The sequence below is a fragment of the Varroa destructor genome, unplaced genomic scaffold (assembly GCF_002443255.2).
Source record: "Varroa destructor unplaced genomic scaffold, Vdes_3.0 BEIS01000003.1, whole genome shotgun sequence".
Taxonomy (NCBI): domain Eukaryota; kingdom Metazoa; phylum Arthropoda; class Arachnida; order Mesostigmata; family Varroidae; genus Varroa; species Varroa destructor.
The window spans coordinates 46,644,242-46,671,963 of NW_019211456.1; the positions used below are offsets into that span (position 1 = coordinate 46,644,242).

The 27,722-nt window shown below is 41.0% G+C and overlaps 1 long non-coding RNA gene across 2 annotated transcripts in view; it reads left to right on the top strand.

The window, feature by feature from the left end:
- Positions 1 to 27,722, top strand: part of LOC147757037 (uncharacterized) — a 63,828-nt gene that overhangs the window by 6,096 nt on the left and 30,010 nt on the right. The window contains exons 1-2 of one of the 2 annotated variants that reach the window (XR_015324191.1): positions 6,073 to 6,169; positions 11,291 to 11,562. This is a non-coding gene — a long non-coding RNA (uncharacterized LOC147757037). Of the gene's footprint in view, positions 1 to 6,072; positions 6,170 to 11,290; positions 11,563 to 27,722 lie in introns of those variants that run through there. The other variant, XR_015324190.1, reaches the window with a different exon arrangement.

Genomic DNA, 27,722 nt, shown 5'->3' on the forward strand with positions numbered 1-27,722 from the left:
AATTAACAAACCACACTGAGGCTTTACTATTTCACTGCGATATGTTCAACGGTAAATTTCATACTACTCTTTGGATAGTCGTAAATGTGTAAATGTATTATTTTTTAGTATGAACTACGGCACGAACATATAATGAATACTGCAAGACGATGCGTCAACATATTAAAAATGTTACATCTTAATTGTAAAAGCATACGTTCAATAGAGCATTTGCTCATGTTATACTTAACATTTGTTTAGGTGCACAATAGCTCAACTGTTCCAGTTAGATTCCAGCTAGTATTGTATTGTTTTTTCCAAAAAATATCGAAAGAGGGGCTCCTGTTTTTTTTTATAACCATGTCGTAAAGCAAACGCGACCCAACGCTCAGTGCCACACCTCGATAACAGATATACCATGATAGCCACAAGTCAAATATCCGTAACGTTTACCTGCTTGACTAGGATTGTTGAATGTCTCTGTTCTCCTTGGACATCAGATCCTCATTACTTTCCATATTTCATAACACCCTACAACAAGCGGGTTTTGGTTCCGCGATCGTAGCAGAACTTTGGAATAGCATCATTGACAGTGATGACACGCCTTCATGGCTCAGATAGGCCATGCTACTTCATATGGTGGGAAATGTGAACAGGCAGAACTGTCAGGTACTTTGTTTCTTACCCACCTCAGCTCCCCCTGCCGTGGCAGCAGCAGCGTGCGAATGGGTAGTCAGGAGACTGAGATAGGCCAAACTGGTGTCGCACCGTGAGTGGAGTCGAGTTGAAGCAAACTGGCGTCAAGGTAAGTGGCAGCTGGGCAGGACCGTGAGGCACAGGCCGGCGAGGGAACAGCCTTTGCAAAGGAGGCCTTGACAACGCCTCACATACAGATGATATAGAGACAGGCTAAGTACTCAGGGCCACATGACGAGCAGACTCCACAGAGGCGTTCTCTATGCTGTGCCCAACTAAAGCAGGCCCGCTAACACTAATGCAGGGTGTAATTGTACGTAATTACTTGTGATGAAACCGGAGGCGGCAGTGGCTGGAGGCAAAGGGGCAATGGCAGACGCAGCACTAGAGGATGATAATTGCTGCATTGCCGTGACGGTATTGCTCGGCCCAGCCATCTCAATGAGCCTACGATTCCTGCTACCCCGAGCAACACTATCACGACGACTACTTCTGCTTTCTGCTACTAGGACGGGTACTGCTGGCCGAGGGGGCGGGGGGGGCACGTTACATAGAGGACACAGTACACGCAACTCTAGTACGGGGCAAGAGGCACGGCGAGGGAGCATTATGGGACAGGCCCAAGCAACGGACCGCATACACATAGTATTGCTTTTTTGCAGTTATGACCTTTACTGATAATCACACGTTTCCTTGACGCCGCTGCCATCAACTATAAGCCGTGCCGTACGCCAATTAACTTACAGCAGTCCCATATTCACTCATATCGTTCTCTTCGAAATGTTTTGAAAATGTCCCTTTACGTGAAATGGCGGTGAACATCGTAACGGTCGGCAGGTACAGGAGTTCAACGTAAACATGCCAAAGTCAACCTTTGCGTACATTTGAGGCTTTGTTTGTATGGTAACACGTTTACTAGACCACCATTACGTTAACACCACCGTAATTAGACCCCAGGTACACGTCCGGGACGTTGTACAACGGCTTCAGTTGTGCCTCGACGACCAGGACAAGTCCGAACCGAGTTCGAGCTTTGCCAAACCCATGGCAAAATGCACGAAGAAAAACCAGAGTAGAATGCCATCGGTAGCAACTTGTAAGTTTAGCTGTGCCTTCCGGCATGAGACCTTTTTTAAGATGAGTTGAATTCAAGTTGATAGTTGCAAAGAATGATTACCAACACAAAAAAGGCTTGTCCAGTGACCTAAATAAAGTATTATTAATTAATTTTCATTGAGTTCCTATGAAAATGAGCAAATAAATGAAAGTGATTTATGCCAATGATACAGGTAGAAAAATCGTAGCGTAAGCTTGCTTCAAAAGAGCACGTAAAACAATGAATGGTTTGACCGTTGGCAAATAGCCCTATCCATGTTTCAAGATGCAGGAAAACGTTAATAAAATTTTTTATTTCTATTGAGATATATTTGACATTTGGGATAACAAAGTGGTTTCAATATCGAATACAATTGTTCCAGTTTGGCCAGGACTAACCCTTAACTACACCTACAGTGCCCAAGGCACTCCAAGAGTCTGAATAATGTGATTAGCATTTGCCTTACCAATAAGCTGTATTGAATTAGGCCTAAATGGCCTTTACATGACAACCAGGGAGTAAAGAGGTGCTACATTGGATTGCGGTTGAAGAATATTTTAAGTGCAGGCAAAGTATTAAAAACTCGCCAGTCTACTAATTTACGTACTAACGAGTTTGTAATACAAAAAGCAACTGTCAAAGTATATATATATACCCCTCTGCTTTTCATCTCGGCTCACGAACGAACAAATTGTCCGTTGATGTGGAATACGGAATCAGAGGCGTATGTGTGCGCCTTTGCACATGTACAGTTGTACATGCGAAGTACATGGAGTCGGAATGAGATTCCTCGATCTAATCTTGCACAATAACCATACACGTGTAATGATTTAAAGAGGTAAAACCTCTCTTAAACAGTAAGAGGTCTGAATGTTGGCAACGAGTTCTAACGGTCATTCAATGAATCATACTCACTTTCCTTCCTACCCTGTAGCTTAGAGCTTCACACAAAGAACGTACCATAGTGTACGATACAGATAAGCCTAGCAGCTAAAGCAAAATTGTAATTGGAAAATTCTGGTGACGTTTCCAAAAAAAAAAGAAAAAAAAAAAAATAGAGCACCGCTGTTTAACAAATAGAAACTGGTGCGTTTCATCTGGAACGTAAGAACAGACTCACAGCAATAGACAATGCTTTAAGTAGGTGAACAGATTTCTTATGTGCGGATATAGATAAATTCTATAGTGAGGTATTAATCCCGATAGTGTCTGTCTAGTTTTTTGAGCTCCATGAAATTGAGAAAGATAGTTTTTTGATTAGCCTAATTAGTTTTATTACTAATAAATAATTATAAAACGATCGTTTGAGTGACACTATATTCAAAACATAACCGCATATATTCCGGTCTGTAATATCCTTTTTCCAGCTGAAGTTTCATCACCTACAGTGAATTCTCTCATAATAGTCCGTTAGAAATAATGTCGTCACTGAATTTATATGTGTTGTAAAGAAATGGGTTATTATCTAGTATTAAACATTGTTCTGATATGAAATACGTTTGAGTATCAGTAGACTCACGGACGAGGTGTTCAACAATGCAGAACCTATATATCGAAAGTTACTTAATCATAATAAATCTACCCTATCATTCACTTGCTTGTGTCATACTCTCGAAACGTAACATTAGCGCAGAAATTAGCCGGGCCAGTCTCAAGGTTTAGAACCAGCTGACGGCGTTATTCATTTATGGAAGCGCTCGCGCGCAGGCATCGTCTGACCGAGCGGTTGGCGCAGGGAGCTTCTGAAACAGTCAGTTTACAACTTTACGTAAACTTCCTTCGCTCTATGAACTATTTCTATGACTTAAAGCTTCCATATTAAACTGCTACATAGAGAAGGGAGCCAAGAACATGTAGGCAGGCCAGTACAGCAGTGTCACCGCACCGCGCTGCACCAGCGGGCAATACGTCTAGATCGAATGTAGCGACTGAAGGCCGCACTTCGACTTTCTTTTATATACGCGTCAGATGTGGGGTGCGCCAGCAAGAATAGCGTCCAGTAACGCTAGGTTCTGTCGAGTAAATCTGGCGAGCAGTTGAACACTCGGATATGTTACGGTGCGTGATTCTGTTTATTTATAAGTGAATGCGACTGTTATAGTTGTGCACCCGTATAGCTAGTTAGGCCACTAGGCGTGTTTCTACCGGTATATAAATCTGCTTTAGCGCTTCTCTTCCACTAACATTAACACGCTGTCGCGGTATGAGGCGTGTCAGTGTGTACGAGATGTCTTCAACTATAAGGAAGCGGAACAACTGGAGAAGAACTGAACTGCGAATCCAGTGACCTTGAATAGGACTATGTTTGCCACCACTTTCTGCCAATACAAATCGTCCGGAAAGGCCAAACAGCAAAATCATGATCCAGCTATCACAGACCTAAAGTGACCATAATTATACATATACCTCAGTTCCATGTTCTTGAGTCGTAAGTTAGCAAGGCTTGATGGCACGCTTTTATCTAATAAAGAGAATTAAAACATTTATATAACATTAGTGCTATACAGATTACGTGCAATCGCCAATCTTAGAAGTCGCTTTCTAGAAACCATAAAAGTCCAACTGTGACCACACAGAAATGTCCGGTTTACGGTCGACCTTTGGAACCATTGGGAAGTACTTCTTTTTTTATGGGCATTGGCTTCTTCAACGCCTTCAAACGAGTTCTTTTGTATAATGCCAGTTTTGCGTTTAGTACGATGTACTACTATTTTTGTAGCGAGGTGCGCATGGGAGCCGAATTGCATTATCCAGCTCCCTGTGTGGAAGATGCTTGAAAAGTCTTTAGTCCTGAAGCAAATCTTCGTAGTATTCCTTGCAACTAACACGTTAATACAGAAACCTCAATTGGGGTAATGTTTTAAAAAAATTGTGACGAATTATTCTGACATCATCTTTAGATGAAAGATTCGATCAAGTTCAACGAGATAGAGTATTTCCGTTATTAATTATTATTATTATTATAGCTATTGGCGGCCAAATAGTCAGAGTCAAGTTCTTCTTTATGTCAGCCAGCATAAGGGCACACAATCCGGTTTTCGCGAATCAATTTCAACGAGCAGCTGTACTCATTGCGACAAGAAGAGATGTTAAATTGTCTCGCTGAGATTACTTTCATCAGTTTACTGTCCGGTTTACTGAAGAATCGGCATTCAACAAACGTTTTCAGGCCTTAGTTGACCTCTCCCAGCTTAGCCCGTCGAATTCTCTGATTTTTACTATTTCGTAAACAAGGGTCATCCGTTGAAAAACGTCGTGGCAGCATATGAAGGCCTTATGAATTTCTCTAAAGATACGCACCTGCACTAGATTAACAGGGTTTGGACAGTGCCGTTCGAAAAACAGCTAAATCAGGAAAGCCTTTTTGTGGCAAGACCATGACAACAGGAACCGTTGACAAAACGCCATGCATAAATTTAGTCATGGACACAACTATAAGCCGCGAATTTCTTAATAAACTCAGAACAAAAAGTTTTTTTTTATTCTGCATTCTTTACCCTGACAACATAAATTTAACTAACCTCGTACTTTAGAAACATTTCCATTATTCTCTACCACTAATAGATATTGTTTTATGAATTTGGTATAAAATGAAGCGGATAGGCGGCATGTATAGCGTCCCCGTGATAGCTTAGCTTTTGCCTGCTAACCTCAGGGGCACGTTGTGATGTAAGTGGGAAGCCGGCCATAGACAGACTTCGTTTCTGATGAAGTTATGCCTAACGGCGATACGGAACGGAAAACTGTATGCCACTTCATTGTACAGCTATTTTTAACTTTTTCTTTTCCATTCAGCGAAATATCTTAGGAAGGCGATATGCCATCATATCCACTAGAATCACTTGATTAATATGTTCTCATTTTACTACCGTCTGCTGACTAAGCTTTAGCGGTGCCTACAAGAATTGTGTGTACAATATGATGTTGCCAAAAATAATGCATGTACAAAGTATCCAGTGAATGAAGTACGAGCCTGTTTGGCCTGCTGACCGCAGGAGGCCATCTGCTAAATAAAACACAATGAGATAATTCCTAACCAAAATAAACCAGTCATTTTTATGATTGCAAGTTTATCGAAAATGCTTTTAATCGTGCGTGAGACACTGTATGATGTGCCTACTTTAATGGTTCGCATGGCTTACAGTTAAAAAGCACGACTATATTTTTATAATCAAATAACTAATAATTGTTACGGGCAGATATTAAGAAACCTCACAGCAGTTCCCTGACAGAATCTAAGGTTTAGGTAAGGGTTAGGCGCTATGGAGTAATGGAGTTTTCGATTCAGCATAGAAAACGAAAAATTGTACTTGCAAATGTTGTCCTAATTAGAATTTTAACGGAAACACACCTTATCGTAATGCAGGAGCCCAAAACCACTTTGTTCCGTCCTAATGCGTAAGCTTGCCATGAATAACTGCTTTATTAAACGTTTGCTCCAAATTTAACGAAAATTCATACATCTTTCTGTGTTATAAAATCAGCCGCCTAGTAACTTACCAAGCAGAGCCTATTTTTAACGTAGCGTACTCCATATGAGCCGCTCGTAAACTCTAATAGCTCGCCTGCTCCTGCAAGTTGGCTATCTGTTGGATCAAGAACATTTTGAAGTCTTGCTCGTGACGCAATAATGAAAAATAGAATGATTCGCTTATAGATAGTCTTGTCCTATTCAGCTATACAGGGACATATTACTGAACCGTTTTTGGCAATAATAATAGTGATTAGCACTAGAAAGTGCGTCTCTATGGATTATTTCTACAATTGATTAGTTATTCAGACAGGCGTTCTACATCCGAGGCTTAGCCATAGAATGATACGAACCTCTATGCACTATTCTTAGCGAGTACGTATTCTCGTTCTGTATCGAAGCACGGACATATATGTGGCCAACATACACATTGGTCCTTATTTTCCTCGCTTAATTTGTCTGAATTTAGACGTCGTGAAACAGGGAGGACATTAGTGGCAGTATGACAATGTTATTATTATTATTGTTATTAGCAAAGAGTCACCGATGTGTTGCAACGTACCCATAGCTCTCGTACAATTACAGTGTGTAGCCAGACACGCTTCCGACACAGAAGCGCCACCGCAACAAAAGCTCATACAATTCGATGAAGTCCTGCAAAAGAGGTTTTGCCGATATGGAAATAAACTTCCTACTTAATAGCACGTACAGCCATAGGTAGTGTCAACTAGAACGGTAAGACACCTAAGAAAGAGCTTTTAAGGATTTGCATGAAAGCAGAGCTTGGCTTTCTTTTGGTGATTCCAAGTCACTAAAGGGGGTTACAGTTTTTAAACAGAACCGTTGATTAACGCGAAATTCTATGACTAATGGAAAACAGAGCACGTGGGTGCACGAAAGTGCTTTTCGAGACCTCTTTCGAGACTCTTCATCAGGTCCTTTGTCAACCTGAAGCGCACTTGTCGAATCGATTGCTTCTTCGACAGACAGGAGGTAGGCCAGGAAAAGCTTGGCTATCTCTTATTTCTAAGTTGTGATTATCGCATTCTTGACAAAAACGTCTTATTCGGACAATCTAATAGAGACTGACGGCTATGTCAGAATACCATGTGGCTGACGCACGGGGCAGTGCAATTTTCTGTAAGATAATGTTTAAATAGGAACTCTAGAGAGACTATCGAACACTTAGTCGGTAGATTGGAGTTTTCAAATTACGAAACCGAGAGAATTTTAATTCAAAGCGTGTTGTTTTAGGCAGGTAGATACAAAAAATCGATTTAAAGGTCGGGTCCAAAGCATATTATAGCTAATCAATATGGGCTCGGAGCAGAGTTTTAATGGCCAGCAGTAAAAGAAATGTTCCCAGTCAATGTGATTTTTTGACGTTTGCCCTTAGGTTCCTATGCACCTTGACGGCCCATGTCAATGACATATCTCTTGTATCGTAATGGCAGCAGTAGAGGTTGCAGGGCGCACGTAGAAGCCATATAACTCGAAGCACCCACCGAAGGTTACGACCCGCTCGTTCCTCTTTAAATAGAATGACATTTTGATTGTCACCGGAGCTGGGTCGTGATTTAATTCGGCAGGTAGTGAGGTGACTATTTGCTATAATATTGCATAGCTCTGTGAACAAGTGGCCCCATTTTTAAATGATCCGTGCTCGTACAACAAATTAAATTGCTAAAATTACTCCGTTTGATATAGATATCTACTCGACCGGTATTTGCGAGAGAGATAAAAGTAGGCTTATACTTAACTAAGGCTTAGGTCACCTAATATCGTTTACAGATAATTTTTTCCTCAGACGACCTGCAATATACCCTGCCAAACCGTGCCGCTGGCACGCTTAGGATATAAACGAATATTAAAAACCGGTACGCAGGGTTCTCGCGTAAAGCTCCAGAGTATGACTTCAAGCTGAGATGTTTCCAATTCTTTGACCTATACCGTCGGAAAAATTTGAAATACCTTATGGCATACTTTATAGGTGTTACTTTATGGCATAAGCATTGTTCGTGCATAGCGTCTTTAAAAATGAAACGAATGAACTACGGAATACGACGCAGCAGGTAATCTAGAAGTATTAGTTGATCTTTGACAATTTCGTGTTGGACACGGCTGGTTAAAAATCTGGCTAAAAAGATCTGTTTTTACATTTAAACGAAGATAGAAGAAACGTACAGAGGCCAAACGGCGTAAAAGTCTATAGCACAATACGCGAATTTTAGCGGCCGAAGTCCGTCCGAAGCTTTGAATAATTAACAAGTAAAATTAGGAAGCTCGTTGTGGTCCTCGCAGCGCGTTCGTCTATAATGAGACGTTGGATGGTGGACTTGAAATTTTGCACCAGTGACGCAGGCCCTAGCTAGGTGCATTGCTATCTAAATATATTTTTTCGCACAGTAAGAGTTGAAACGATACGTTATCGCCATATCGCATACCGTCGAGCCTGAGTTCGATTTTTTCATTTCTTTAAAAACAATATCTTAACGAACTTTATATTGGAAACAGTACTTGTCCTCGTAATCGCCTGGTTAAATCGGGCAAATGGCTTAAAATTATGTTCCTCGATTGACCTGACTGAGTCATCGTGAAGTCGCGCAGATCTCAAAACGTTTTAAATCAAATTACTAGATTTGATTATATTCCATGTTAGAATTGAAAAGAACTCTATTCCTTCAAGTTAGTTCCTATTATGATTTCACAAGCACCCAGCGTAGCAATTGATTGCGTCATATTCAGATAATTAAATTATCTAGTTTCCAGCCAAAGGAAGATTTAGTTAGAATCGGACGTGAAATCGGGCGACTGGGCTGACAGGCAACTTCTGATAACCTGAATTTAGCCATATTTTGCGGACAAATGGAGCATAACTATAGAAGCCACACTGCTTATCACTTCTAGTTGGACAAGACATAATGTATGTTCATTTATTTTTATCTGTTCCAATCGAAGCTTCTGCCGTGTTTCGTCTCGACGACATAAACTTCAATGATCATGAAATCAATATGATCTGTTAGCGCTTCGTAACAAAATAGTTCAATATTTGCGATAAAAAGCCCTATTATTTTAGTTTCTCCATTAAGTTGATAAGAGCGCAGCGAGTGATCCGAACATATTATAGCAACGTGCTCGCTCGAGTGAGAGGGCCTGCTTGTGCGTGTGTATATATATATGGAATGGTTACTTATGACGAGATATGGGTCAGTTAGAACTTCTCACGGTTCGTATCATTCGGGTTGCGACTAATAATGACGTGAGCCAATAATGTAATTAACCGCTCTCTGTTCGCAAAGTTTTCATCCGCCTTCCAAAATCTAGGACCTGTTCCTAGCCTCACCGACGCAGGCCAAAGTTCGAGATGTATCTCGGAGTAAACAGAAAGACTGCACTTTCGTTTAAAGGCACTTGGTTCATACCTCGTTCGCGAAATAACGAACGTTGATGAGAATTCGCTTTTTATTCAGCCTATACGATTTTATTTCATACGCTGGAAATGCAAGATATTGATTAGAAAACCATATTAATAATTACTATTCCATGTGTGTCCATATAATTTGACTAGAATGCTTATTTGTTAGGGATAATTTCCGTTATCGAACGTAACGTTATCCGTAACGGTGCATATGTAGGTGACATGATAACTCTTTGGTAATTAAATTAGTGTTCAGAGTCGCCGTTGACGGCGTATTGGTAGATTTGTCAAGTGCGAATAATTCGAAAGTTACTTTCATTATTCCATGCTACATGATCAAATTGTACGCTATACTCACGCTACGCTGTGCGTACACGAGCCCATGACGCCGATCGCTAGTGACCCCCTTCTATTTCATTCCCATGGCGCACCCTCTGCCTTTTGCGTGAAGCCCCGTTCGAGGCAATGCTGCCATTACCTTTCGGGCTGTAACGCCATGGGTCATCGTGCACAGCGCAATTCGACGAACGTATGCTACAACGTGTGATGCTGAAATGGGGTCGACGAAATTTTATAGCCCGTGCCATGCGCTGGAATCCCTTATCGCTGCCAACTGCTAAGTACAACTTCGCTATACATATAGGCGTATGTGTACCAACTATAAAAGGCACTTCATTTCATCATAGCTTTTCTCTGGTCTCCTGACACGACTGACTGGGTCATTCTCCTGCAGCTTGCCTAGGGCTTGCATCTAATACCGACTGAATCCGTTCAGTTTTGCCTAATTTGCCTAAAGCCGTTTGGTGTGCATAGAACAGATCTAGCGAAACATCCTTAAGGCTTAGTCAAGCCAGCCTTTGCCTAACAGGCGCCCAACTGGTAGCATTATCGTTCCATTAGTTAGAGTCGAATCGTGGCACCGCAGGATCGCCTAGCGCTGCATGACGTCCGCGGATGCCGTTAAGCAGAGGGAGAGTCTCATGTTCGAGGCGTGTTGCATCTAACGCGGAATTTGAGTCACCTTCCCGGGAAGGGGCGTGAGCTGCTCTGTAACCGCAAATATATCCGATAAGCAGAGATGGACAGCAAACGGATTTGGAGTGTGATACCATCGCTCGAAGAGTTACGAACTAAGCTTTTTACATAACCCTGTTTCTTTCAAGCACCGAGCGTGTGTATGTATATACACGAGAAATTGTGTTCATTACCAACATTTATCAAGCGCAGCGTAAACGTGCGGTAAGGCCAAGGAAAGCGAAGAAAAAATTAGCTCTTGCAATTGACAAAAATGTGACGACTTGTTGTGTTTAACGAGATTGCTATTTCTTGCGGAACATAGAACGAAACTAGGATTATTCCTTTGAGGCTTTTTGGCTAACTTTCGTTGGATAAGGTATAAAGAAAGCCCGAGATGAAGCTAGTCTATCTTTAACCAGCGCGTGACTTCTCGGCATCGTAATTTCTACTGTTTCAAATATAAATCCGGCAAGAAATGCAGAATCTTGGAATTCAAGATCCACCTTAAGGTTAAACACATAGACATATAGTTTTTTCTTTTTTTTTTTGAGATACTTATTTGATATATACTTGCACTGAGTTGATATACTAAAGCTGAATGGTTTTGTTTAAGGAAACACGCGGAGGCCTGAACACATACAAACCTGGCCGGAATGAACCAGTAGATCCCTACAGATACTTTTTGCATCGATTGCAGCTCGAACATTTGTTCATTTATATGAGAAAAGGCCTATCTGCAAAAACTGATACCTCATCAATTGATCTATCGACTATACCTCAGTCCTACCAAGAATGCCAATTGTATCAAGAAAACCAGAACGCGCACTTGCTTTGAAGATGAATGAAGACACTTTTAGAATATTAATACCGTATGACGAATTTAGGGTAAGTTCGAAGTTTCATTTTCTTGTAACAGTGATAACAGCTTTTTTTTTTTTTTTGAGTAAGAACAGACCGCTTTAGGTTCTCTGAAATAGAATTACTAAATGAATGAAGTGCTCAAGCATAGCTAATTCTCAGCCACATCTCCAGCACTGTAATACAATTTTGGGCCGCACAAATTTTCTGTAGTGTACGGTGTGTACGGCTGTGCGTACAAGTTGGACAAATATTTTTTGGCTGACCTCCTACGTAATTTCGAACTCATAATGAAACCTCCAACCAATGAAGACCAATGAAGCAACCATATGAAGTCACCTCACCTGCTGACAGGATTCGGCACGACGCACTTCTAAAGCAGACGATATAGGCTACGCAACGTTAACGCCGACGGACTGCAAACTAAGGAACATACTATTAGGATAGATAGACTAGCCACTTGAAGACCAACGCGCTGCTATGCTGATTCAACCTTTGAGCTTTCCGCATGAAGATTTCGATACTTTCTGTGACTATGAAGATGTCAATTTTGCTCAGCTATAAAATTTATTGAACTTCAATAGGGTTCGTATCACAAAGTACACTGTTCGAAAGGTATATTCAGAATGGCGACACAGGCTTTGTTGCAGGCTGAAATTGATGGGACGATTATCGCCGAAAGCTCTCAACCCTAACAAAAAATACACATACCAAGTTCTTTGAAGTGTTGTCTGTAATGATTCTTAGTAATGTTCGTGCTGAATTTAATTTCAGTCACCTCCTGCTATGCATGCCGTTTCAAGTATTGCATCTTCTCAATTCAACAGGTCACATGCTTGAAGGTCTACGACACAGTATTACGGACCTGAGTTAGGTAGGGCCTGTCGCGTGTCTCTTTGCATTTTCTGATATCTTTTGACCTTCGCAGGCTCGCCGACAACAGATGTATAAAACTTGGTCGGTTTGAGATACAACTCGTAATTAGTTTATAGAGTCCTACTATTAGCGATTTCAATTGAAGTTATAAAAAAGTCTTTCACTCAAGAGCTAAATGGAAAATTCGATTTCGAGTAACTAATAGTAGTATAACATGTAGGGTGCTGTTAAGGTTTACATATATTTAACTACAAACGAAATCCATACGCCAAAGGCTGAAGATAAGACGATAGACCATAGACGGCTAAGACTACAAGTTCCGAGTGGGAGGTAGTCATGTAATCTCGGTGAATACGGCAATAGTAGGCAATAAAGTTGAATGATCAATTTGTAACACCAAATTGACTACTATCGTCCGCATTTGGTCAAATATTTCTCCATCAAGCATCCAGTGTGTGTACCTTAGGAACGGCGAAGCATCACAGTTCTGTATCCAAAGGGATACCTGGTTATGGCGAGGGCTAATAGAAGTCCGATATAGGCTAGCAAGCATATCGAAATCCGGCGTTGGTCATATCGATGACGTATCATCTCTAACCGCTCGATGGCAAACGTAATTACGGGAACTAGGCAAGCGGGAAGTTAATTTTTAAAAGCATTCGGTGGTTTTTGTCGCTGTTCAGGATCCGCATGCCAACTTAGAAGCAAGACCCCCTTCAGATTGTTTCTGGACGTCGTCATAAAGCATAACAGAGACAACTTATTGTTATGTTTGCTCTACCAATAGGATAATATATCTATGCCGTACATTAGCAGATATATTTACTGTGTTGTTACGCTCTATTTAGGTTGGACGGTTGATTTTAACCAAAAACAACAATTTCTTTCTTCCAGACCCTCTAGAGACCCTGTAAATATCCATTGGATTTGATTACAATTTAGAAAGATTGCGCATAAGCTTCTATTGCCTGTTCCAACCCAACGTAAAATGAACGGTTGACGACGCTGCAGAAAAACCAACTGCGTTTTACTAACATATACGACAGAAAAAATCCCCGTTTTAATTTTATGTTTAGCTTTACTTGACGTCTGTTGGGTGAATATGTTTTCCTGTTTACAGCCATGCTTGACCATTGACTACAACCAGTCAACATTTTATGTGAACATGTTATGGGACGCATACAAATCTATGCATGCCCAATTGCAGACACGGTTTATTCATAGAAAAAAAGATACTTTTCGATGATTTTATTCCCGTCATATGGTACTGTTGACGTTCCTATCGTGTGAATATATATAGATATATATGGAGACTGCTTTTAAGCCGACAAGGTGTGTTAATCTAAAAAATTACCCGAATTGCGGACATTTGTGTTAGGTGATTAATAGGTTGTATGTTATTGTACTGATAAGCATTGTAACTGACACTTTTAATAGGGTTACATGCATTCGGAGTGACTAAGGCCCCGAAAGTTAACCGAGATAATTTACCTTAAACGTTTCATTACTCATTTCCTGTTTGGAGAGACGAAGCTCACTGTCCAACCGACCGGAATTGTACAAAGCATCAGCACTCGTTTGTCCATATAGTCCGGCTAAACTCATGCATAGCTGCAGAATAGCTCTGGGTCTTCGCCCCACTGCTATACGCACCTAAATCTCTCATCCACGAAACATTGGGATTGCTGCACGCCGGCAAGCTCTTATGACACTGTCTGATCTAAGCGCCATTGAACCTCCACGAAGCGGCCCATTCGACAAACGTGTATCTGCATATGTATTATCCATTTTTCAGCCCATAGCATACTAGACCTATGCACTAGATAATTCTGGTACTTATTACCACAGTTGTACTAAACTCAATAGGTAGATGTATCACGAACTTGATATGGAAGCAGTTTTTGTGATAGAGCACGCACGCTCACCGGCAGAGTTACAAGCAGCGCAAATGTGGAGACGTACATATGAGAAGAGGAAAATAATCATGTACGTTAAAGTGGTAGGCTATCGGCTTCGTAGTAGATCACAATTGTAACATGGCGAATTCTGGCTTCACTGCGTCCAAAGTTCAATTGATATCGTAACTAGCATCTACGAGGGCTCTTGGCCGTGTACAGCTTGACGTATTTGCAATGGGCCACGTAAAGGAAAGCATCAAATACGCTCATTGGCTGTGTAACTCCGACAAGAGCAAGGTTTTTGCAAATAGACTGATCCATCAGTCTAATGTTTTTGTGTACAATCTGAAATCTATGGGCTCTGACGTACTTGGTAGCTTAGTTAAAAATCATATACATATATATATACTTAGACGTTGTTATGAAGTAGGCTTATAAATTGGTGAGTTTATTATCTCAGCTGAACTGCCTTAGACGCCATGAATTTAAGTGAAGTCGAGTCAACATTCTTATTTACTGATAAAAGTATTCTGTGGGGTGCTGTACATTGTACATTATGAAAAATTTGACAGCTGCCATATGTGGCAACAGAGTTTAAAACGACACACAAAATCGCGAACCTGTACTTGCACACAGCTGTCAACATGCTCACATTAATTTTTCAGCCCAATTGTGCCGTGAGGGTTAATTTAGCTTCGGCTATCTCAGAAAACCCCAAGTACTACATTAAGATGTGGGATGGAAACAGCTATTTATGATGGCAGGTTTAGGTGCTCGCTCGCTAAATACGATCTATCTAGTAAACAATATATTTGCAATTAGTTTAGCGTCGGATTTTAGTTCGTTACGGAGCGCCCCATTGGTACCGACGAAGCCAGGCATGCTGTATCAAGGCTATGATTAAAACAATGTGCTACTTATGTAAATGGAAGTTACGATGGAGGATCGGGCGAATTTATCAGTCTCGTAACTTTGATTTACTGCTTCAACAACTGCTCGTACTGTTACTGAAATATTTACACTGACATCGTTAAATAGCGACACCCATTGATATAGACGGTTTCCTCAGGCCGAATGGCAGGCCTGCAGATGAATTTAAAGTGATCTTTTTTTTAGTTTTAATTAATTTCTATACGCTTTTTTTATCTCTCACAACCAACAGATCGCGCGTAAGAAGAATCGGTCTTTTCCGAGTGAATTGTTCCATAACTCTGCTAGATTGTGTCGTGTGAAAACGTCATGGAATTTGTGTGATTTTATTAATTGAGAAAAAACAAAAATATTTTTATATAAAGCATACACATGCTGTGTAGTGCAGCTTAAAAACGAAATATGTCAGACGCTATCAGTCGTTATCCTGGGATACGATTATATCTAATTGACGCATTCTCAATATATACGCATATATATTAACTTGAGTATATACGTACTCATGCTATTATTTCTATAGAATCTGGGAAAAATCCTTTTTCTGCCACCCTACTTAGATGACAATTATTTTTTGATAACAAATCGCGTTTATCAAAACGTTAACAAGACGTACAGAGATCTACCTGGAGGTCTAGCGAACTTGATTAACTCGTACACAGGCCACTGTATATTGCGATGTTGTGGCCGCCTTTCTTAGCCACGTTTCTAAAACTAGCGCTGACGATATGTCTAGCCTTTATTTTCTACGAAATAAAAACGAGCCTACGAAAGTAAAACCATAAAACTAGGTGCCGTTAGATTTAATGTTAGCCAATATCAAGCTGGTATTTCACACGAAAACAATGTTTAAGAACAATTGTCCTGTTTGTCATGTGTATAAAAGTATACCATTTTTTGTTTTTTTTTTTCGTCTATGAAATATCGTGATTAAGGTTAAATGAATTTACAATTGAAAATAATCATTCTATTAGCAGCTTACAGAGGTTGAGTCGAAGTAGCAAATAATTTAAACTTTCTTTTTATTATGACTATAAATAAGAATTTATACTACCTCCCATTTAGACGTTCATATGCTAATAGTGATGATCTGGCAAGATGTCGAATGACGTGCGAAGACTCAGTAGTTTCCATCCTCAAACGCTGCACTGTCTTCTACCGTTATACAAGCCGCCTGGGAATCGTGTCATTCTCCTTATGAATCGGTCTTCGTTTCGGTTCCTGCCGCTCACATTGTAAAAATCGAGGCGTACGCAGACCGGCATGTATGTTATATTCAGGCATCCATGACGCCCTTTAGCTAACACTTGCACAACTCATATTACTGCTGTACATAAATAGGCCACGGAGATCGATCCAATGGCTACAGATCAAACATTATTTTCAATTGAACTTGTCACTATCCTAGTCCGCGCTGTTGCTAAGAAGGTGACGCCTATTCGTTTCTACTTGGTCCCGTTTCTCATGTTATACCTTTAAAAATTTTTTTCCACTTTGTCGGACGAAAATGTTGTTCGATCATTTTTCTCTTCGGACCGTAAAACTTTACCTTAAAAATTACTATATCAAGTGGCGAATGCTCGGGTGACAGTGTTCTCGACGTTTCTCAGGCATTCTGTATCTACTGAAATAACTTCGAAGTAGTTGCATATGTATGACTGGTATTCTATAACTGGGTACTGCTCAAAATCTACCCGCTAAAGTCCAGAATACGTTCGCGATCCCCAAAAACGCAATATTTATCTTTTCGAACTGTACAAGGATCGTCCTAGGACACTTTGGGCCTACATCTCTTGGCTATAGGGTCGTCACTATAGCAGAACAAATTTTCTAAGCTGCTTCTGCAGTCCTTTGAGAACACTAGCAGGCAGGCTGGCGCAAGTACTTTCTTTACGCCAAACACCTGAAATTGGGGTCCGAATTTAAGATAAACTCCTGTGATTCTAGGAACAGAATAACAACAGTTGATAGGGCAAAGGGCGAACTGACCATTAGTAAACAATAAATTAAGAAACGGAGCAATAAACAGAACCCCTATAGCCTAATACATTGCAGTAAATGATTTAGCAACCATAATACATGATAGTTTGCGAGATTTTCGCAGGTTGGAAGCTATACGAAAAAATTACAATGAAGCGTGGCGCATAAAGCGTCTATTGCGTTCTATATTTAATAAAATTCAGCACTTTTCTAGACCGGATCTAGCAAAAGACGTGAACAGCAAATTATAATAACGATTTGTGTATGTTTAGTTTTGTACGTAATAACAAAATTTGCCTCTTTGAAAAAGACACTTTGTCATACAGCACTCATAACTAAATGATAAAAAAAACAATTCGGACCTTGACAAAAAACAAACTGGGTGAAACATCATTTGATCAATAAACGGCTAATCAAAATTTCAGATATAAGTCTGTTACATGTTAAAAGCAGATTTTCATTGGCACACATTGACGCTGTACTTTAATATAGCTGCATATTTTTAGAAGTGTTACGGTAAAAAATAAAGTTAACCACTTTATCACTACGAATAAAGCTAGATGGCTTTTAAGGGCGATCAAATGAAGTGGTTGGGATTTGATTATATCATTTTACAGTCAATCAGTTGTTTTAAAGGTCTACGTCCACTAGGGAACACGTTGCCAATATAAAGGCCGCTACAGATCGACGACATCGCAAGAAAATTGTCCATGATGAATTACGTCTTTTCGACTGTTCATTACAGGTGCCAAGGGATGAAGAGTCGACGGATGCAATCGAAAAAAATGAGAACCGTTATGATCAACTAATTTTTAATATAAACATAATTTTTAAAGTGCATCTTTAATTTTGTTGTATTTAAAAGACCATAAATTGGTACGTCCATGGTTCAACGGTGCTTCAAGCATTTGTCAAAACGAACTTAGATAATTATTATTGAAAGCCATCAAGTCCAGCATTTGATGTTTGAACGATTCGTTGAAATTCATCTACGAGGCATTTCGATTTTTACGAGACCATATCAGGTTTGTCGACACACTTTCACTAAAAAATTGATTGACTATTTTCGTATAAATCCATCATGGCGGTCTTGTTCGAGTATGCGACAGCAGCGCCAAACATACTACTAATCAGAATGTATCTGTTCGAGCTAGTCATAGTATATCGTACAAAATAACGTTTATGTAATACGCCAATAATTAGGATTACCAAGCTATAACAGATTTAGAGATTAGACAGGTTTATAATTCCAGTTAGACTGGTAAATAGAATCGGTGACGTTTATAAATGAAGTTTAGTTAACTATCCTACTCACATCTACGTACTTGACGTGGCTTTATGGATAGTGCAAATATATTATACTTTACTATAGTGCTTTATGTAGCAGTCTTAGCAGGCTAATTTAACCGACCAGCACAATTTTGTCCTACTGAATATAACGAACCATCGCTGGAAACAATACAAAGCATCCTCATATGTGAAGGAGGAGTATGCCTAAATTCTACTGACTTTTCGAATTATTTTGCGCCAGAGCCTGAACAGTTACAACCTAAAAACGGAAATCGACATAGGCCTAGCTCTGTGTAGACACTGATACAATGTCTTCAAGGTTTATTGTTAGCATTCGCTAAAACTGCTGAGAGACAGGTTGGTGATTGGCGCTACAAAAATTTTCAAAGACTTGAAAATTGAAAAGTTCCACATGCATGGTAGGAAATAAAATTTGTGGCGCGATCGGAGCCCACTTGAACTCACGAAACTTAAGCAGCTCAAACGCGAGAACTCAACAAACGAATCACGAAAACTAAAATGTTTTTAATAAATCATTAAGTTTTAGAATCAAACCCGGAACCATGAGGCCGGCGCTTCGTCAGCAATGTTAGCACGACAATTTGGAAGGCCATGCCAACCTTCTAAATTTTCCCCATAAGCGACAAGTATTATTATTTATAACGGTATAAAAACGACTAAAAAGGAATTCTATTAATAGGATGTTATGATTCCCAGCATCGTCAGAAGAGTTACCCAATATATTGACATCTGAAGTTACTTGGGAGGGTCGATAATCTCGTGCTAATAAGATTTTTGTTGCTGGTAACTTGCGGTTTAAAGATCGCGTTTACTATATCTTTTTGGTTATTCACAGGGGTGGGTACCTTTGTCTTCCACAAATGACGAACGTACCAGTCAGAGATAACGATCATTAAGATGCAACAATATTGTATCAAAAGTTTAAAAGTACATTCGGTGAGATATTATTGGCTCAGTATAATTGTTCGATTGTTTCAAAAACACTTGATGCGCAGGTTGGCAGACAACAGAAGTTAAGGTCGCAGCCTCTAGATTTTTCATTAAACTGGCATCGCAGGTTCAAATTAAACAAAAAAGAGAACTAGATTACATGCATGACATTTTGCTATTCAGCCGTCTACCAAAAGCTAACTAAATAGATCAATTCCACTTACTCTCTGAATCGTATCTGACCGGATTAGAAACGACCTAGTCAGGCTAATGAAACAATGTATTCAGTCAGGTTGGACAAACGGCAAACGTTTAAACATTATGGAAATCCAGAGTGTAATTATTCATTCTAATTAACGATTGAAGACATGCTGTGGCAAATGCGTATCGGGTCTTGCGCATCTAAACTCTATACGGTTAGAACGGAACGATGGAAAAATCTAGTCATGATTGTTAGTTCAAGAAGGTCCATCTGGTCGAGGACGACCGAAAAACCGATAATCGTCTTCGTGCCTTGCTCCTATTCAGTGATCTTCAACGCATGCAGTCAGTCCCGATTGCCCCAAACCGCGCTGACTCTGCCCCACTCGCTTCATCGTGTAAGCATTTAGAAAACTGGTTCAGCTGTCTTATGCATAGGATTATTCGTACTACCGAGGTTTCTCTGCACGTGCCCTAAATCGGTCGCCAGTGCTGTTGAACTCCTTAGAAGACGCCCCATAAAAGTAGGACACTGACAGTGAAAACGATGAAAACCTGTCGTTCACAGACGTTAGCCAGGAGGGTTGAAAGGTATTCGGTTTCTTCTACTGCCACCGCCACACCTTCAACTGTTAATAGAAGACGGAAATTCTCTCTTCCTCTATATCGAAAAAAAAAAACAATTTTCCATGTGTATTTACCTTCAGAACATCGGGAAGCGTTGTATTTACATAATTGTTATTACGATTGTAAGCACATAGCGCAAGGAGAGAAAAAAAGCAACCTATTTAACGACGAGGTTGGATTTAGGTTGGATGTTGTAAATATTTTAGTTTTCTACGAAACATAAAACGTATTATATAGTAAATGTAACGCGAATTTTCGCTTTTTTTTTGCTCGACGCTGTTGCTTACGTTGGACAACGTAAGGAACAATAAATGCAATTATAGAAGAAGAAAGCTACGCTTCAAAACCGGCACGGATACGGACGACCGTTACTTCGTGTACTAAAGAGATCTAATAGATTAAAGGCAAACTATTGTGGACGGTAAATGCATTTCACAGTCGCAAATATGATCCTTCCATTGAGCTCTGCTGGTAGAGCTGCAATAATCGACGAGCTAATGGCTGACTATTCCCAATTAAATTCAATTAATTTCATCCAGTTCCCAGCATCTGCATTTATCCTGCTGCCTCCACCGAACTCGAGTTACATTTTTTTTCTACGATACTAACTGAGGATATCGTAAATCGTGACTTTGGAACTGCGTTACGGGACGCACTAACGCGCAGAAACAGTGTCTAGGCGGAAGGCTTAAATAATCCTTTGGCCCCCTTTTCCTCGAAACCTGATAGAAAAAAATAGCGCAAATATGAGTTAGTGAACCGGTCTGATCCAACTATTATGTTTTTAAACTGCTACATACGAAAACAGCATATTGTGCAATTACCTAGCTTTGGAACTATGTGGTACTGGCAGACAAAACTGGCTACTAGATATTTTAGCTTTTTAGGAGGTCATGAGAACTGGGTGAGTTTACTTCCGGAGAGAGAAACTGGGAAAAAAAAGATTGTTTAGTTTTAAAAATCAACGCCCAGCACTGAGGTTTTTGTTCCTTTCTCCCAGGGCCACAGCACTGCAACAATTCATTGAAGATTGGTGAAAACGTTAGAAAAAGAGACTTTCGGTGAAAGCCCAGACCGTGACTGGTGCAAACAATTCAAACACTAAGATCGGAATGTTGAAGGTCAGCGGGTAAAAACGTAAGAGTCGAAGGGCGTGAACGCATTGCCGCAATCGAAAAGGCTTCTCGTAGACTCGAATGGCGCTGTCGACCAAAGCTTGCATTTTTAGCACGTTCTAAAGGCACCTAATACGTTGTGGGATGAATTCACACACACAGTTTAGTCCCACGTACGCTTGTATTATAACTGTATATATGACCTTAAAATAGAAGAACGATGCTAAGACGGACAATCGTGTGCGCGCTGTTGCAGCTATGTCTAGGCAGCTCTATATGCATTAGTTGATTTTTGATATCGTCATAGCTTGCTTGGTATCAAAGTGTGGAACAACATCACATTATCCACCCGCCCACTCTGCTCGGCCTGCTCGTCCGTAAGCCTCAAACACTCGTCATCTTACGGACATTCTAGTCATCAAACTTTCGCTCTACTGAACTGAGCTGTCTGCGGACCTTCTAGTGACGAAGGCCCAAGTCAAGGGCGTAATACCAAAACATGAGTGCTTTCCAGTTTTATCCATCTTCCTCTTTCTCATAACCTTGCATTCTCCCGCTTTCTTTCCTTGCACTCGTCATCGTTCAAAAGCATTACATTGGCCCAGACTACGGAAAAAAGCAACAACAGCGACTTCGGCATGACGACAACGATCACAGTAACGACGACGACGACGGTGATGTTGATTGTATTACGATGGCGATGATGGCGGCCCTAGTAGTGATGCTGCGACATGAAAGAGGCGATGGTTAAGACAGACAAGCAACGAAAACACCAAGCGGAAGGGCAGCGGCCAAATACGTGACCAGACTTTTTAGTTCCGGAAGCTACTGCTCCGCCAGTTACTCTGCGATGGCAGCAGCCGCAACACAAGCCGCAGCTAGCTTGGGCGCCGTTGGTCCTGTAAAGAGATACGGAAAACTTGGAAAAAGAAAGCCACTAGCGATGCTCTCTTACCATTGCTGGCGATCAAAAGAACTAGCAGCTGCTGCTTTTATGCACCAGGCCGCTTCGGGCGTCTACGTTCAACCCATCGCTTCTGGGTCTGGTCTCTCTATATAGCTAGTGCGTCATGTAACTACGAAACCCGATGAGTTAGATAAGATAGGGTGGTTAATTTCGAAATTGCGCGGGTAAGAGTGAAAGAGGACGAAGTGACCTGAGAGCTCGCGGAAGCAGGGGTGCCGCCGATGCTCATCCTACTGCTTTATCCATTACTGTTCGTGAGTTGTGTCTGTATACCTTTGCTGTGAAGCCAATACGCCAAAATGTGTGCATATACATCTGTGGTTGTTCTGCACGTTCTCATATATCATGGCCAGAGGCAGACAGCGCCGTGCTGTTTCACGCTTAGTATTGTTACATCACTCAGAGGCTCTTACAACAACACATACATTGTATGCGATCGTTCGTACAAGTCATACGACTCGTGCTTACCACAATATGATTGTCGTCGAAACGGTCAACATATAAAGGCTCTACCTAGATATAAGACTGCATGACAATACTCTGTCGTGGCCAAAGCCTGCAGTCTTGGCTATCGCATAAGTAGTGTTTACTTCAAGCTGAGGATGAAACGCAAAATGCCAGCGAATGATGAAGGAGACCTGATCCAAATTTTGCTCATACTTTCGATAGCCTGAAACCTAGTAGTTGTGGATCCTCTCGCCATTTGTGACTTTCATGCAGTTTTATTTCTTTCTAAGGGCCGCAGAAAGCGTCCTTAGCATTTGCGAGAAGTAGAAAAACATAGTGAGCCCATATATCTGTATAGACGCGTGTGTGTGTAACGTATGCATATATGTTCCCTCCAGTCAATAAAATGGTCACTAAAACAGTTACCGCTTCGGTTGCCGAGGTGCTCGATCTTCCTGGGAGCAATAGTGGCTTCGGTTTCTCCAAATTTAGCGTCGACGGACGTACATGGAACGCGTGCTAAAGTCATAGAGGACGGAAAACGGTACCTTCTTTTTCCCAACGCAGTATGATTTGCTCCGAATTAGAAACAAAAGGCCTCAAAGATTTATATCTATAGGTTTAACCTATTATAAATCACACGACACCAGGCAGGAAAAATTACTAGCTAATTTGGCGTGGAAGGAATGTATTGTCTGTTGAGAAATGTTTATTTATCTAGGCACGCATCAGCGGTTTGTCTTGTCTAAATCTTGCAGATGCATCAGTTTTTTTGGAGCTTTGGACCTTCGGTTTGCCTAACTGAACTTAAACTGAAGTATGCTCGAGTGCTTGTATTGGGCAAGCTTCTAATGGATTCAACCAGCCCAACACTGCAGCTGCCGAAAAATGAGAGAAGCCTTCAAAGAGGACGGCATGAACTTTCAGAATGAATCGCAGAACTCACTGAAACAAAAGGAAATCATATCAAATAAAACACCTCCTTAGAAATACGGCTAACACAGTATTTAGAATAAAAATTGCAATTTTTTTGTGCTACACCGTCAGGTAACCGTAAATACTAACGTCAATGAGAGAGAGATTAGCTGCCGTATCCTTTAATTTATTTAGTGCTACAACATAACTGCATCTTGCTGATATAACATAATTTTGTAATTAATATTGCACGTTTCTGCAATAGTCGTGCAATACGTGCTAAACTTTTTTCGCACTTTGCTCGGCCAATAAGAACATTTTGTTTCTAGGGTGGGCTTGCACTGAAGCAGTATTTTGTCCAATAGTAATATTGGAAGTGGCATAGAAGCGATCAGATGACCAGGAACTATTTCAACTTGTCTACGTGGTTATTTAATTGCAAACAACTTCTACAACTTTATTAATAGGAAAAACATTTCTTTATGATAAGAACCACATACTTCTTTTCTACCGAACTACTTTTCTAGAATATTTAATAAGCTATGTAATGATTATTCTCGTTTGGAAGGGAAAGACTATTTTTATCTATATTCAATGTTCTATTTACGATCAAATTTTTTCGTTGCATTTCTCAGCTGTTCTTTACAACTTTACTTATGCAACAAACTTCTCCGTATATCCTAACTACATTTTATTAACAGGAAAAAAATTAAAAGGAAAGTAAATCTATATTTTCTAGTATGTACTCTAGAGGGTTCATTAGAGATCTGGCCCAGTAAATTCAACCATGACAAACGTTGCTATAAGATTAGATAATAATTCTGCTAAAGTTTAATATAGCCAAGCAGAAAGTACTACTACAATTAATAATAGTAATAATGTTTAAAATCAGTATAAAGTGCAGACCTTGCATCCGAAGCAGCTGGTCACCGCTAATGACATAGGGTATCAATGTTACTGATGCGTTAGAATTTAGTGATTCAATCAGTGCAATAATTTCCCAGATTCAGAAACTAACCCTCGTGCATCCCCCTTAATTACTCTTTCGCCTTTACCTGTAACTTTTCATTGTCCACACTAAGTACGGGAAACCGAATGATCCCGATCCTGACAATCAGCATCCACTCTGACGATGGCTCCGATTTCTGGTGTTGGCGCCATAATAGACCCCTTTAACGTATCTCATCACCTTTCGCACGCAGCTTCAGTCTAGACGACGGTGTCGACGGCGGCAGATACTTTCTTCTGTAACAGCTGAGCGACCAAAGAATGCGTGGAGCTGAAAATTGGACGAAATACCTAAGGAAGTTACTATTGATATTGAAGCTGCTGTTGACACTTCTATCATGGTGGTCCCGTTTTTTGCTGTTTTTAGCATTGCTTTCAAGTTGGTGGTGATGCTGGTGGAGAAGGGGCATATGTTACATTTAACAGACAAAAAAGACTCTCTTAGCCGTCCATGTCCCAAACTGCTGTTTCCAGCAGAGTCGGCAAAAGAAGATATGAGAACAGGAAGCACGGGCAGCATAAGATGCCACTGTCTCTATCTAGCGGGTTTTGGGGGCTTGTTAGGGCATAGGGCCATATATGAGGTTGAGGACAGAGAGAGAAAAAGACATCGCACTGGGTGTGTGAGTGTTCGTGCGAGCAACGAAAGGCCAGATGCGCATGTGGTGCCTTGTTAATGGCAAAGAGAAGGCGCTAGTCTCGACTGCTGTTAGCTACCCTGTTAGTCTTTTATGACATCAGTTTGCTGCCTTCCTTTTTGTCCTTCGTCCCGTTTCGCCATTGTCTTTTTTGCTGCACCAGCGATATTTGCCTGCTTCCTCCCAATCCACTCGTACAATATGTTCCGACAATCTCTACAGCTGCGCGAACAATCTGGTCTGCTACGGCAGGCTTTACGAACGAGTCAACGTAAAGGGCGCCAGCACTTACAACAACAACAACGGCAGCGGCAGTGGCGGCAACGTTGCGTTGGTGGACGGTGGCAGAAAAAGGGAACACGCAGTAGAACTCCAAAAAACGACGTAGAACACCGAGGCGGGCTCCTCTCCATGACCCTCACATCTCCTTTCATTTCGTTTAGTCCGTGCCTTTCTTCGTCGCCCTTACTTGATCTACGACGCTCGTTCGAGCGTCCGAGCAAGCGGCAAGCGTCAGACGTCACATTGACCATCTCAAGCGGTTTGATGGCTAGTTCTCTGCCCACGGGTCGTTTTGCCGTTCAGCTTTTGGAGCGATGACTGCGGCAAGTAAGGCGGCCATTTATCCGTGAGACTGGTGACTGAGGCGGTAAGTGAGCGGTGCAATCGGATCAGCGGAGAGTGGAAAGGCTTCACAAAGGGGTACAAACGGATGGAAAGGCCGTTATTGGGAATCGGTAGCCGAGACAAAAGGTTCCGTCAGCCATTTCGTCTTTGATTGGCGAGCAGCGCCCACCTAGACCACGCAGTTTCTAACCCGTTTCTCCACTCCTCTGACCGAACTGCCCTATGAGTCCCTCGATGCAATGGCCCGAACGATCTCAGAACGATTTCTGGTTCCCTTCCAGTCTAGCTTTGTAGTATGCCTGTCCGTCTGTTCATGTTGTGTCTTGTCAGCAATATGTTTTTGGACTGATATATACGATACAGACTCTAATAACGACAGATGTTTTTGTCAGAAATCGGTGGGAGAAAAAAAACGAAGTTGGTCACAGAGGTAGAGTATGGAAAGGAAACAGCACTAGATATAATAGATCATTTAGACTCCTATTCAGGCTTCTGCCATTCTTCTCGAGAGCTATTGTTATAAAGCCGCAGGTATAGATGATCATGTATGCCCCTAATAGGGTTATACATTTTGCAAGAAACTGCTGTATAATTTCGAAAAAGCAGTATGATTTTTTAGCATTAAAAGTGGACAAAATGTCATCATACTTTTCATAACTCTAATGTTTTGCACTACATTGATTTAAGGCAATTGAACGACCTTTAGAGTTATACGAATAGCCAAATGCACAAGCACAAACACAACTATCTTGATAAACCATTAGAATAACAAGGAAGTTGCAAGCACCTCAAAGCATACTTAAGCAGCTGTTGCTCGTCTTGGATTTTACCACGCGCTTCCACTCTCGTGTTTTATATGGTGGAAGGAAGTTGTAACTGGGAAAGCTTTTCTGTAGAAACTTGTCAATGCTTTTTTTAGCTGTTGATAAGATTTTTCTTCAAGCGAAGCCTAACCAATATTTTGTCACAGTATCCTCTATCCGCTCCTTCTTTCGGGGCTCAAGAACATCGACGAACTTCTGCCATTATTTCCATCGTAGTCCTATTTTCCATATTTCTTTTTTGCCGAGGTTCATGCCTCTTCAATTTCTGGTTGAAAAAAAGATATTGCTGGCGGTAGCTCCTATAGCTCAACACAAATACTCCAGCGTCTAGAGGCGTGATCGTGCTTCCAGAACCTAAAAGCCAAATCGTAACAGCGGAATAGTTGAAAGAAGCTCTGACTACGGAAAGATAGTAGAGAGCTATGGGAAACTTTGTCTTGCTGTTCACGCCAGTTCATCGTTTTCTGCAGAGCCCGTTTATATCTGAATCGTGTTTTCTGTTCTATCCCACCGCGGCCAACCCTGGATTCGCGATATTTCTTTCGATCTGAATTGAAGATGTAATATTTTTGCAACAGAATAATACCAACACGACAATGACTGTCAACTGATGACAGCGGGAGGACACACGCTTGACGATTCACGTCAGTTTCCCTTTTGCTTTGACCTGTCTCCTGTTTTATGTCTTCACGATCGTAGGCATGTTTAGCCTCATTTCTGTCTCATTTTCCTTTCCTGCATTGTGGCCGCTGTCGGTGTCATTGCTATTTATGTAGACCTATGTGTACGAACAACGCTGAGCTCTAGCAATGTATTCTGCGAACACAAATGCTGGTGCCGTCAATGTTGTTTTCTGCCGGCGCAAGAGCTTCGTTCGTTCCTAATCGAGACGCCAT